Source organism: Acyrthosiphon pisum, unplaced genomic scaffold (assembly GCF_005508785.2).
Source record: "Acyrthosiphon pisum isolate AL4f unplaced genomic scaffold, pea_aphid_22Mar2018_4r6ur Scaffold_21676;HRSCAF=24574, whole genome shotgun sequence".
In the NCBI taxonomy this organism is placed as follows: domain Eukaryota; kingdom Metazoa; phylum Arthropoda; class Insecta; order Hemiptera; family Aphididae; genus Acyrthosiphon; species Acyrthosiphon pisum.
This window is the reverse complement of record NW_021771168.1, coordinates 24622-32006: the sequence shown is the minus strand read 5'-3', so window position 1 is coordinate 32006 and position 7385 is coordinate 24622.

Sequence of the window (7385 nt, the reverse complement as noted above, 5' to 3'; positions counted from 1 at the left end):
TCCGTTATTTGAAAAACGTACATCACCAACAGCATCGGCAGGTTTTTTTACTTTTCCCTCGATGAAAATATAACTCTCGCACGGCAAAGTGTAAGAATCCATGTTTTGAACATTAATTCTAATTTCTTCATTGTATGATAGAGCGGTGCTCGAATACGGTGTAAACGAATGGTAACTCTTTTGAGTTATTTTACAATCATCGACATAGTCGGCCGTCACGTCTAAATATGAGTCATCCATCATTGTAAAGAACGAAGAAAATTTAAATTATTTTTCGTGAGCTTGATATTTTTCGGTTTAGATGTAGACTTCTTAACGGCAGGCGGTATACTGATAGGTTTTTTGATTGAAGCTCTTTTTATATTAAATTTGAGTGCCATATCCACGCGTTATTTGTAAACGAATTGTTATCGGTTCACCACGCAGATTAATCAGACAATCGTTCTGATCTTTTAGCACGATATTTACTTTAGTTATTGAAGTCGTGTTGAGACCATAAAAAACTGGATGCCTAGGTACCTCCACGATTTTATATCCCGCAGGTACAGTAGGATAAAGCTCATGTATGATCTGGCTCGGCGCTCCGTCACAGAATGAGCCGGTGATTAAGTTACACTCTACTTTTATACAGTTTATTTTCATTATGTTGACAATATTTATATGTAGGCTCGGGTTCGACAAGTTCTCACACACACACACACACACACACACACACACACACACACACATACACACACAAGGAATCATTAGTTCTTTGCTATAGTACAAGTATCTGCCACAAGAAGCATTAGCGTACCTCTGCTTATATATCACCGAGTATAGCTGAATCGGTTTAGTCTACCCGACACATTCATCGTTCGCTCACGCCGACTTTAAAGAATTTACAGTGTTTTAAAATTTTTAAAGTGTCTAAACATTTTATTATTTTTCTTTTCGTTTTCGTTTTTATTTTAAATATGTTTAAATGCGAACAGTGCTCATCTGAATTTACACGTAAAGATGCTTTAGTCAGACATGGAAAAACTCATACCGGTATTCGTTTTCCGTGTACTATATGTGTTAAAACATTCACCTACAAAACCAATCTCACTAAACATTTGAAAAATGTTCATGGTATGTATTAATAGCTTACATTTTATTTATTATTAATTTATATCTGATATTCAATATTAATTGTATTTATAGGTATCGTCAACGTTCCGGCTCATCGTCAGCCTGCACTGATTGTTGCTCAACCCACTCGGCAGAGTGTCATACAGGTCGCACCTCCGTCTACTCCACAGGATCATATTCAGATTGCCCCTCAGATATTTGTCCCCGATCTTCCTGCTGGTGGCTCTAACATGTTGTCCGAGAACGAGATTTGCATGGCAGCTATAGACGAATATGAGAAACAGGACTGTAATACAGGTTAGTTTTATTTTTAATATTATAGATGGGATATAATTTTCAAAGATTCGTATAAATCATAAATTTTATTTATATGCTGGTGGGTTGTAGCGGTTTGATACATTTAATTTTAAACGATACATCAATTTGTTATACTATTATAGGAAAATTAGTTTATTAGTTTTTTTTTTTTTTTTTATTTTTAAGACTCTTATACAACCACGGGTGTAAACGGCAAACGAGTTTCCACCGCCAACACCACGTCAGCTGCTAGGGCGAAAAAAGCGCGCATGAGTCTGGTGAAGTCCCCCGGGTTAGTTGAAATCTCATCGTCCGCGGGCCGTAAAATCGTATGGTATTACTGTAAAAATATCAACAACATTCAAAATTATCCAGATTTTCTCCGTTCTATCAAACCGGCTCTGTTAGACAAGTTAAAAAGCCACGTTCGGGAACACCCAATTAAATTTAACCTGAAATTAGAAGCGACGTACAGCCGACCCAACGTACCAAACTCGTCCGAGAACCGGGCGTTTAAGACTTCAGCGGTTGAAGTATTTTTGGAAAGTGAAATTGCTGAGATTATTGAGAGGGGATATACAAAACTAATGACTGAGGAAGAAACGTATACAAGCAGAGGAAGTGGGTTTACCCTGGAGTCAATAGATGGGCTATTGTTGGCTGTGTATAAATACACACCAATGATTGGGTCGACATATATTGAATTACCGGCATATATAGATAGGAAACGGGCCACCATTAACCCACAAAACAATGACCTGCAATGTTTCAAGTGGGCGATTCTTGCGAGGCATGTGGCAGTAGGAAACAAATTTCGTGTCAATGAAAAGTATACACAACACGAAGGAAAATATAATTTTGATGGTATTTCGTTTCCAACACCACTATCGGATATTTCTAAATTTGAAAAAAATAATCCGAACGTCACTGTAAATGTGTATGGGTTAGACAAAAAGCTCCAGCCACCACGTAAATATCCGACGTACGAGGTGTACCCGCTACGTGTCGTCGACGAGGAGAAAGCCAACCACTTCGACCTGCTGTTGGTGATGGATGAAGACAACGCCCATTACGTATATATATCAAATTTTTCCCGGCTCATACGTGCGCAGAAAACCGGACATACTGAGAGGGTTATTTTCTGCAAGAGGTGTTTCACGTCATTCGATGACCGGAGTCATAAGCATAAGTTGAGTGGACAGGCAGCGCTAGAATACCACAGATTAATATGCGGGGCGCACAAGCCTATTCGGCCGGAGATGCCTAAGGAGGGGGAGTGTGCAGATTTCAAGGCGTGGAAGAAGACACAGCGACATCCATTCATCATTTACGCTGATTTCGAAACACTTCTAGTAAAGACGGACGAGGTGAAGGGGAAAAACACTAAGATTGCACAAAGACATGTGGCTATGAGCTATGGTCTCATTGTAAAGGCGAGTGAAGATGTACCGACAGAGCTATTGAGTGAATACAACATTCCAACAGAACCAGTGATCTATCGAGGAAGCGAGAGTCAGCCTGATGTGGCGAGACAATTCATCGATACCGTGACGGATATATCATTGAAGATAGAGAACTTACTGAACACGAATATATCTATTAACATGTCCGCGGATGACGTCCAGGCTCACGAGGCAGCCACTCACTGTAATCTGTGTCATATAAAGTTCACCCCACCCTCCGAAGTACTTCACCGCAAGACAGCCGACCACTGTCATTTATCGGGGAAATATCGCCAAGCCCTGTGTAATGTTTGCAATCAAAAATTGCAAACACCAAACTTTGTTCCGATATGCTTTCATAACTTGAGCAACTATGACGCGCACCTGATAGTGACGGAACTTGGCCATGATACCCAAGCTATTAAGGTAATACCTAACAGCGAGGAGAAATATATTTCGTTCACGAAATATGTGTCAAACAGATTCAGCATGCGTTTCATCGACACTTTTCGGTTTATGGCGTCAGGACTGTCAACTCTAGCCGAAAATCTTATGACACCGGGTCTGGAGAACTTTAGAGAGACCGCTAGAGTTTTTGATGAAGTCGATATGCCGCTTGTGACTCGGAAGGGGGTGTACCCGTACGAGTACACTGATAGTTGGGAGCGGCTGAAGGATACAAGTCTACCAAGTAAGAGGAGTTTCTACAGTATGTTAACGGAGTCCAGGATTAAGGAGAATGAATTTGACCATGCTAAGGAGGTATGTATACGCTGCACACGTATTTAGATGTATTTTTTGAAAATTGTTATGTGTGTTACAGGTATGGTCTCATTTTAACTGTAAAACTCTCGGAGAATATAGCGATTTGTATTTAAAAATTGACGTGCTGCTGTTGGCAGACGTATTCGAAAATTTCCGTGATGTGTGTATGAAAGCTTACAACTTAGATCCTGCACATTATTTTACCGCACCTGGACTTAGTTTTGATGCGATGTTGAAGTTTACAGGGCAAAAACTACAGTTGTTAGATGATTATGACATGTTGTTGATGTTCGAGAATGGTTAGTATATTATTTTTATTTTTAAAGTTGTTTATATAATCTTATTAATTTTTATAGGCATACGTGGTGGCTTGGTACAAGTGAGTAAGAGGTACGCGAAGGCGAATAACATGAAGACCCCGGGATATGACGAATCGAAGGAGAAATCATGGATTGTATATCAGGACTGTAAGTATATTTTTTACTATCTGTAATATATTTCATTACTTATAAATTTTTTAATTTTTATAGGTAACAATTTGTACGGGTGGGCGATGTCGCAGTCCATGCCGTACGGTGGGTTCAACTGGGTTGAGCCCACATTGAATGGATTGTACGATTTAGATGTTACATCGCCCATAGGACGAGTATACGATGTCGATGTCTCATATCCCCATCATTTGCATGATCAACATAATGATCTCCCTTTCCTACCTCAAAACAGCGTGCCACGAGGTTCGAAGGTACGGAAGTTGATGGGAACGTTCGAAAAGAAGAAGAATTATATAGTACATTATAGGAGCCTACAGCAAGCGATTAAGAATGGGTTGATAGTTGAAAAAGTAAATATTTATATTTATATTTTATAATATTTTTTAACAGGCTTTTAACACTTTTTCTTATATAGGTGCATAGGGTTATACAGTTTAACCAGTCGGATTGGTTAGCGAAATATATTAAACTGAATACAGAGATGAGGAAAAGAGCGAAAAACGACTTTGAGAAAGACTTCTTCAAACTCATGAACAATGCTGTATTTGGTATGTTACTTTATTTATACTATTTAAACATTTTTACTAACATTTTTATTTTTCCAGGTAAAACAATGCAGTCAAAACGCAAGGAGATGAAAATGGAGTTAGTGTCATGCGAGAGGAGGTTACAAAAGTTAATCAACAAGACTACATTCAAGCACTGTATTAGGTATAATGATAATCTCAACGCTGTGGAGCTTGAGAACAAAATTATTTCATTTGACAAACCTATCTATATCGGTAAATATATTTAAAATTTTCTATTATACATTTACTAACACATTTATTTTCTTTAGGATTTGCAGTGCTTGATATAAGTAAAACATTAATGTATGATTATCATTATAACGTGATGCAGAGGCATTATGGGGACAAAATCGAGCTTATGTATACTGACACAGGTAAATATATTAAAACTAATCTATTGTATATAATATATTAATTTAATATCATTATTTTTACAGATTCGTTGGTATACCATGTACAAACTGAGGACTTTTATGCAGACTTGATTGAGAATCCCAACTTGTTGGATAGATTAGACACGGCGGACTTGCCTCCTATCCATCCGTGCTACACTACAGCTAGGAAGAAGGTGCCCGGGTTTTTCTCTGATGAAGCAAAAGGGCATATAATGACAGAGTTTTGTGCACTACGTGCAAAATCATATGCCTTCAACATATATGCCGGACCGGAAGATGAGGAGAAAGATGAAGAAGACAGAGTAGGAGGAGAAAAGATTAAGGCGAAAGGGGTAAGAGGTCATGTGGTTAAAAACCACATGACTCTCGAAGATCATAAGAAGTGTTTGTTTGGTGAAGTTGGGTTGGAGTTATACAAGGAGAACGTTTCGATAAGGTCATTCAAACACCAGTTGATGACAATCAAAACAATGAAATTAACCTATAACAGCTATGACGATAAGAGGGTGGTGCTAGAAGATAAAGTGCACACACTGGCTCACGGTCATTATAGTTTAGAGTAAGTTTTTAAATTATTTTTTATTTTTCAAATTATTTTACTTATATTTATAATTTTATAGGGAAGACGAACTTGAATCTGAGGAGACTGTTGAATGGCCTGAATTAGAAGAAGAAGAAGGACAGAACTGGAACGAGGAAGAGAAAGGTTTAATGAGGGGGCTTCTACACTGCATAACATAATTTATAACCTGTATATAGTTTTATTGTAAATATTAGCATGTTATATAATTATAGTTGATATAGATTAATGCATATATTTTTGTTATATTGTAAAATACCATGTATATATATTTTTGTTATATTGTAAAATACCATGTATATATATTTTTGTTATAGTGTAAAATAACATGTATATATTGAAAATGTTAGGTTACCTATGTAAAATAAAAACAACCAATGTTAAAATATTATTATTGTTATATTTTTAAGAATTATTTATAAACCATTTTCTTATAGCAAAAACTTTATAAAATGTACACTGTTTAGGATTAAATTCCATATGAAAAATACAACAAGGTAAAGTTTCGTCATCACATATTTGATCCAAACGAGGGCAGCCCAAGTCTTCAATGTTGATGAGTGCAACGTGTGGTATATATTCCATAAGAATTTGTTTTTTCTGTTCGCCTTTGACGTAAATGCTGTTGAACTTTAATGAATTCAATATTTTGCCGAGTTCTTCATATTCAACATCACCATAATCTATAGCTAGTTGATGATAATTACGTTCCAGCCACTTGTTGGTTTTACGACTTTTGTTATCCTCTATGGATTTTGAATGTTTAAAAATCCAGTGTTGGGTCGCCCATGTAAACGTGTCTACTATAGACATTTCTTTAATCATGTATTTATTGTTGACGCCAAGTATGCATTGCATGTCCAAGATGGCTGAAGACATTATGGCTTGTCTTTATAATAAGTTTCTATAGTGTTAAGACGGCTCAGTATAGCTGGTATTATTTTTTTAATCTCGCCTATAGTTTCTTTGATATATTGTAATGATACTTCGCCTCTTGTCATATGCTCTGTAATGTCTATGCACGTTAATTCTAACTTTTCTGTTTGTTCCTCTTGATTTAGTACGGATTTATGGTTTTCTTCGAGTAAATGCTCAATTTTATCGAGTTTATTCGAATACGATTTAATAATTTGTTCGAGATTTGAAATATTTTTTTTTGTTTCACCAGACTGAGAACTACCAAACACGTTCATGTCTGTAGCTCGACTGAAGTTATTTTCTAATGTCACTTGTATTTATCCAGCTATTGTGTGTATTATCGAACCCGAGCCATTTCACAAACATTAGATTTCCCTTCCTACGGATAATTTTTTCTACTAAATAGTCATTCGGATAGTTTGTTTTCAATATTTCCTCTGAATAAAAACAACCAGCAATCGGTTTTCCAGTATAATCTTGTAGCTGATAAGTAGTAGGTATTGTTTCGTTAATTTTAACAATTTTGAATATTTCTGTAGACCAGCTAGGTAAATATCCTTTTGTAAATACACTTTTATATGTGCTTATACGAACGTTATCACCAACGTTAAATTTGATTGTTCCATTAATAATTTTTCGTTGTTTAATTACGACAGCCGCCGGATTTGCATCAGCTTGCACTGGTGACATGCCTATTGTCCTATGTTTTGAGTTGTTGTACTCGTTAATCAACGACGGTAAAATGGAAACCCATTCATGTGAGCCTCGTGCAGTGAACTCTCTATACATTTTTTGTTTCAAAGTTCTATTAAAGC